Here is a 7,010-nt window from a genome sequence, read left to right on the forward strand (position 1 = left end):
AAGCAGTTCAACCCTACTAAGCGAGTTCGGTCAAAAGAGCCCCTAGCCTTAAGGATTCTATCGGAAAAGGGGAGGTTACTGGAACATGCAGAGGGGAGGGGCAACTCCCTCCCTATATCAGCAGTGGATAAGTTGACCGCTTTCTTTGATGATCAAACAATGGCAGAATGGGTTGGCTAGAATTGTGATAAGGAGGGGATTAACGTCTTGGTGTTATCGGTAGTCCCGGAGCATAGCATGCTCTAGGAAAGGCCCATCTGTCTGCCCGACTACCACACAGCCTTTATTTTAACATCTTAAATCCAACCATACATTTTTTATCTTTGCAGAGCTACAACACTGAACTTAAAAATGGGCAGTTGCTTGCAAATATTTTCCTCTGATAATTTGACCTTTAAAGCAAATAGTTATTCACATTATATGTAGTTGCACTAAACAATTGTCTCAACCTAAAAATCTACAGAAGGGATACATTTGTTTATCATTATGTTATTTTCATCCATTGTCTTATCCCTTTAGATCCCCGAGTTTTACTTCTTCTGTGAATTTTCAAATTATTAGGGTCCTAATAAAGTCTGCAAAAGTGCAAAAAATGAATACTTTAATGGTTTCACAAATTACTTGCAGTGGCGGTCATTATTTTTACAGGATTTCAGATCTGAATAAAAAACACTGGAACAAATGTCTAAGATTTTGGGAGCCATCAATGTTCCTACCCCACAAAAAAAATACATGATCGGCGGGGGGGGGGGGGGTCGTCCTCTCTTGAAATTATTTGGGTAAGGAATCAAAACTATGGGTGAAAAGTTAAACATTGATTTTAGCATTAAGTTTTAAGCCCGCGAATAAGGAAGTAAAATTATCATCATTTTAGACCAAATTAAATTATATTTATTGTCAAAGTATAAATTAATTTCTAAAATTTTATTTCCACTTGAGGTGGGGGGGGGGGGGGAGGTAGAGGGTATGGTTAAAGACATCCCCTGCCCATTTTTAATTTTTTTAAAAAAGAGAAAAAGTTATTTTTTGGGGTACTCTCCCACAAAATAGTTATAAACCTTCCTGAACCCATGAGAAGCTGCATTGTAAAGGAGAACTATTTCAGTATAGCGGTTAGAGAGATCCGTTAGTTAAAATACACACAGACAGTCAGACAACCTGTTACTTTTATATTAGGATAATGTATTTTGAAGTCTGTTAAAATCAAAATGACAGTCATGGCAAGTGTTGAATAATATTAACTTATCAAAATAAACCCATCAAGTTTTTTACTAGGATTTTATCAAGGACAAGACTATGCATTTTAAATTTTACTCTAAATATTTTAAAATATCTATGTTAATCTTTTGTGCTTTAATAATTTTGATAATATATTATTATTGTCAGGTCCAAAATTGTTGTTGTCAATATGAGACAATTCAGTCAATAAATGACCACTTTATTACACTAATAATTTAGTCAAGATTTAGATATGGGAGAAATTCACAACTTCCCCTAAACCTAATCTGTTTTTGTTTCAATTAAGTTTTTGCTTTTAATAGAACATTTTCATCTTAAAATCACCATTTTGATTAAGTAGAATTACCAGTTAATTAAAATGAAGAAATCAATGATAACATGTGTTTGTCTCAGCCCCTTTCCAACAGTGCACACTGGTCTGAAAACGCAGTTTTGGGTCAACAATTCGTTTTCAGCCATTTTTTGGCCGATTTTGATGCCCAATGCGACAAATTGGGGGTTTCAGGGATCAGGGAGTCCATTTATGAGAAAACAAGTTGGAAAAGTAATGGCTAACGGCTGGGGGCTCAGCCGTTTAGCCATTGTTTGCCTATTTTCAGGGCAAATTCATTATTAACTACGTAGGAATCAACTTTTAAAAGATATTTTTGGTTTAATTCATGGTAAATGACAGCAATAACCATTTATTAGATTTCTAGTACCAGCCGCTTAACGGCTAGAAACGGCTGAAAACGGCTAGAGGCGGTCAGGAGTATTATGTGTAGATAGGGCTTGTGACATATCTTTAGGTAGGTTTTTAGGGATGCTGAGCTCAAAAATACCAACAGGAATTGTGTCTGAACATCCCTTATCTCTTATACAAAAAAAGTTATTATCTGTGGGCCAAAATGAAAGTGTGATTTATTGACGGATTTTTTTTGGTGAAATGGCAATTTTTAGGCCATTTTTTCGTGGCTTTTACTCAGTCATGCTCAAACGGTTTGAGATAACTTCATGGGACCTGTAGCCAAACCTAAGTCTGGTTATTGGTGAGGTGCATGAAAAAAAATCTCAGATCGGGTGGAGCACAATGTCGCGCCATCAAAATTTGATTGTGGGCACCTTGCGAAGATTACGGATAATAACTTTTATCGTAAACGAGATAATGACATGGGACTTTTGCAGGCCGAAAATTCAGCACTGAAGGCCTCCTAAAGTTTATATTTGGTGACCCTGGGGTGATGGGTACAGTGCTCCCCACACCTCCGAAGTGGGCATACTTTTGAAAATTGCGTTTTTTAGTTTTTACCCTTTAAGGAGGGGAAGGAGTCATTTTAGCAACTTCAAGCATCTCTTTGATGTCGAAGAACTTATTAGGCTGAAATTTCTTTACTTTTGTTTGATTCGCCTCTGGTGAACTGTTTGGCCAATATTTGCTGCCAAAGGCATGATTTTTAGTGATTATTTCCGTTTCCAAGGTTTTAATGGACATTTAGGTGGCAAAGGAGTTGTCTTTTCAAGTTGATGTTTAAATACTTTTTTGTAGGCAATTAAATTAACTAAATTTCATGTAAATTAAAATTTACTGTATGTCCAACCATTTCATATTATATTGGAAGCTGGATTTTTGTGTATAGATTGCCAGTTTAAAGGATAAAATATTCTCTTTATTAAATAACCGCGAATTCCATGTCCCCCGTGAAAGACTTTTTTTAAAAACTTTGCGCATTTTTAAAATTTTTGTCTAAAAAAAGGTTTTTTCCTAAAAAGAGTGGCAAGGAGTCATTTTAGAGACTTCAAGCATATCTTTGATGTTGAAGAACTTTTTGAGGCAGACATATCTTTACTTATGTTTGGTTCACCTCCAGCGAACCATTTAACCGTTACAGGCTATGTAAGGCTTTAATTATTATATGGAAATAATATGACCAATCTATTATTTTTTTATTTAATTTGCATTTCATATTATATTGGAAGCTGGATTTTTGTGTATAGATTGCCAGTTTAAAGATAAAAATGTTCTCTTTAATAAATAACCGGGAATTCCATGTCCCCCGTAAAAGACTTTTTTTAAAAACTCATAAACGCATTTTTAAAATTTTTGTCTAAAAAAACGGTTATATCTTAAAAAGAGTGGGAAGGAGTCATTTTAGAGACTTCAAGCATCTCTTTGATGTTTAAGGTGGACTTTTTGAGGTGGACATTTCTTTACTTTTGTTTGATTAGCCTCCGGCAGACCGTTTTGCTGCTATAGGCGAGATTACTTTGTCAACAATACCTTCTTAGATTTAGGATACTTAAACTTTGACTCCAAACTATTTCAAAAAATTTAGTATCAACATGGGTTCATATTCAAAATAAAGGTGGCCTAGGATGTGTATGGAAGTCTGACAGGTCAACTTTTGTCTTAATTGATGGGTAGGAAAAATTTTATTTTTAACCCCTCCAGACCAGTGTGCAGTGGGACATTTTATGAGAATAATTTCTCCATAAAATAATAATAGTGATGGTTTATTAATATGTATCAGTGACATTAAAATAATAATATAATGTATTTTTATTTATTTATACTTTATTATTTTATCTTGATATAACTCAAAAACTTAATTATCACAAATTAGTTTTAATTCTTTATGTACCAACAAAATGATGCAAAAAATTAAATCGGATAAAAAAAAATTTGATTACAAATTTTGAACAATATACCATAAAATTTAAACTAAAATTTGACATCTATCGGCTAAAATAATAACTAAAAATCATACAAAATTGTATTGCCTAGTCTGTACGCTTTCTCTTCCTGTAAAATTTAACAGTCCGCTCAGTGTATAACAAAATGAAATCTATTTTAGCAAGTTAAATAAAACATATTTTTTCTTAGTATGGAGGCTGCAAATTTGAGAGATTTTAAAAATTGGATAAAAATGTCTCTCTCTATATGTAAGTGTATTTAATATTTTTTACCAAACTCCTTTAATTTGACCTTAAAGGAACACTTTTTAACTGGTTTTAGGGGAAAATTTTAAAAAATAATTTAAAATATGAATTACACAAAACTTCTTGAAAAGGCATATATACAATAAGCATAATGTAATATAATATAAAGGGTGAGCAAAAAAAAATGCGTAGATTTTTAAAATTGGAATTGCGCGGCTTGTGTTAATAGTAGAAAAACGTTATGTATACCATTAGAACCGTTAGGAAGTCTATTTTTTGGAAATATAAAAACGATTCCTGTGCTACATATAGTTTAGGAGCTATGTGGTAAAATGTTCCAACTGGCTTAAAACTTGACTTGCGAATAAAATCATTAAAGATTAAAGCATACAAAAAAATATGTACCTTTTTAAAGTTGAGATTGCGCGGCTTGTGTTAATAGTAGAAAAACGTTATGCATATCATTAGAACCGCTATGAAGTCTATTTTTTGAAAATATAAGAACAATTACTGTGCAACTTATAGTTTAGGAGCTACGTAAAAGAATGTCCCAACTGACTTAAAACTTGACTTGAGAGTAAATCATTAAAGATAAAAAAAGGTGTGTGCAAAAATGCGGACCTTTTTAAAATTCAAACTGCTCGGCTTGTGTGAATAGTAGAAAAATGCTATGTATATCGTTAGAACCGTCATAAGCTCTATTTTTTGGAAATATAAGTACGATTTTTGTGCTATTTTTAGTTTAGGAGCTGTATTGATAAATGTGAGAAAAGTGGAAAAATTTCATCTTTAATGATTTACTCGCAAGTCAAGTTTTAATTCCGTGGGGACATTCTACCACATAGCTCATAAATTATACGTAGCACAGGAATCGTTTTTATATTTCCAAAAAGTAGACTTCATAGCGGTTCTAATGGTATGCATAACGTTTTTCTACTATTAACACAAGCTGAGCAACTAGAATTTTAAAAATGTACGTATTTTTATTTGCATACCCTTTACTTTAATCTTTAATGATTTACTCGCAAGTCAAGTTTTACGCCAGTTGGGACATTTTAACACGTAGCTCCCTAACTATGCGTAGCAGAGGAATCGTTCTTATATTTCCAAAAAATAGACTTCATAGCGGTTCTAATGGTATGCGTAACATTTTTCTACTATTAACACAAGCCGCGCAATTTCAATTTCAAAAATCTACGCATTTTTTTTTGCTCACCCTTTATATTTCTTTTTTTTCTGTCTCTGTTACAATTCTCTCTCTCTCTCTTTTCATTCTCTTCCTTCTTAACTCTCTCTCTCTCTCTCTCTTCTCATTCTCTTCCTTCTTCTCTCTCTCTCTCTCTTTTCATTCTCTTCCTTCTTCTCTCTCTCTCTCTGTCTTTTCATTCTCTTCCTTCTTCTCTCTCTCTCTCTCTGTCTCTGTCTCTGTTTCTCTCTTTCTCTTTCTATATATCTAGCTCTCGATATTTATTCACTTTTTGTTTTACAAATATTTTTGCCTGTCCGTTATCTATATCTCTAGGCATATTTGAAAATGCCACCTAGAAGGATTACTAAGAAGTGCAAAAAAAAAGAGAGAGTGTATAATTTTGGGTATCTATCTATCCATGTGTCTTTCTATCTATCCAACTGTCTGTTAAACTAGCTATTTATCTATCCAAACCCTTTTTCTAAATACATTTTTGTCTATTCCAAAATTATCTTTATTGAGACAAAACAAATATTCTATATTCCAGGCCGCTACAACCTCCCCCTTCCTCGAGGCCCCTAGGGGCACTTGAGAAGGGGGAAGTTGAATTCGATAACCCAATTTTTTCTTTTAGATTTAAAAAGAAAGAAAAAATGGGAGGTGGTGGTTATAATCCTTCCCAGGACCTGTAGAAAGCTACCCTGTAAAGGAGAAGTAAAAATGGTTCAAGGGTTAGCGAGATTGAATGGTACAACCAATCAAACAAACAGACAATCAGACATCCTGTTGCTAATTATAACAAAACATTTGCGAACATAATTACAGATGCAAGATGCAACCACATAATTTCTGAAACTGGTCAGTCATACAGTTTTGTCAGGGACGTCCAAGCTTTTTTTTTGGGGGGGGTAAATTTTTTTTAAGGGGGGGGGGGTAAAATGGCGCGCCGCAAATTATTTTTACCCCCCCCCCCAAAATTTTTACCCTGGGGGGTAAAATTTGCTTGGAGGGGGGGGGGGGTAATTACCCCCCCTGAAATCTGTTGGCAGGGTGTAATTTAAATTTTATTAAATATTTAGTATTTAAAATGCGTGCGAGGCGCGCAACATTTTTTTTGTTAGAGATTTTTTATTTTGGGGGAGGTATTTACCCCCCCAAAATTGTTTGGGGGGGCAAATACCCCCTCCTTAATGGTTGGGGGTGCCTACGGCACCTTCAGGGTAGGGGTAAATTTTAAATGGGGGGGTAGAATGAAAAAAAAATTTTGAGGGGGTAATCCCCACTTTTACCCCCTCCCCTAAGACGTCTATGAGTTTTGTAACCCAAAATTATATTATTTAATGCAAAAAAATGTAAAATTTCCTAAGTTTTTAAGTGAACCTTTCTCCGAACGCCCATTCTCTCAAAAAATGCATAATAATAAATTAATTTTTATTTCCAAAAGGAAATCTTAAAATGATTTTGAAGTAATTTTTTATTTCATTTGTATATTGAAAAAAGGTCCTTTTGGTGATGGATTTGTACATAAACAATGGTATAAAAAACAACAACTAGTGTCTGTTAAAATTTAACAGTATAAACTTGTCAATGGTCATATAAAAGCAATAGTACCTTCACAAAATTTCATTAATAATAGAAAACCTGTGTTTTAACAATCTCCTGTTTG

The sequence above is a fragment of the Acartia tonsa genome, chromosome 13 (genome assembly GCF_053477335.1).
Source record: "Acartia tonsa isolate MP-2025a chromosome 13, ASM5347733v1, whole genome shotgun sequence".
Lineage (NCBI taxonomy): Eukaryota > Metazoa > Arthropoda > Copepoda > Calanoida > Acartiidae > Acartia > Acartia tonsa.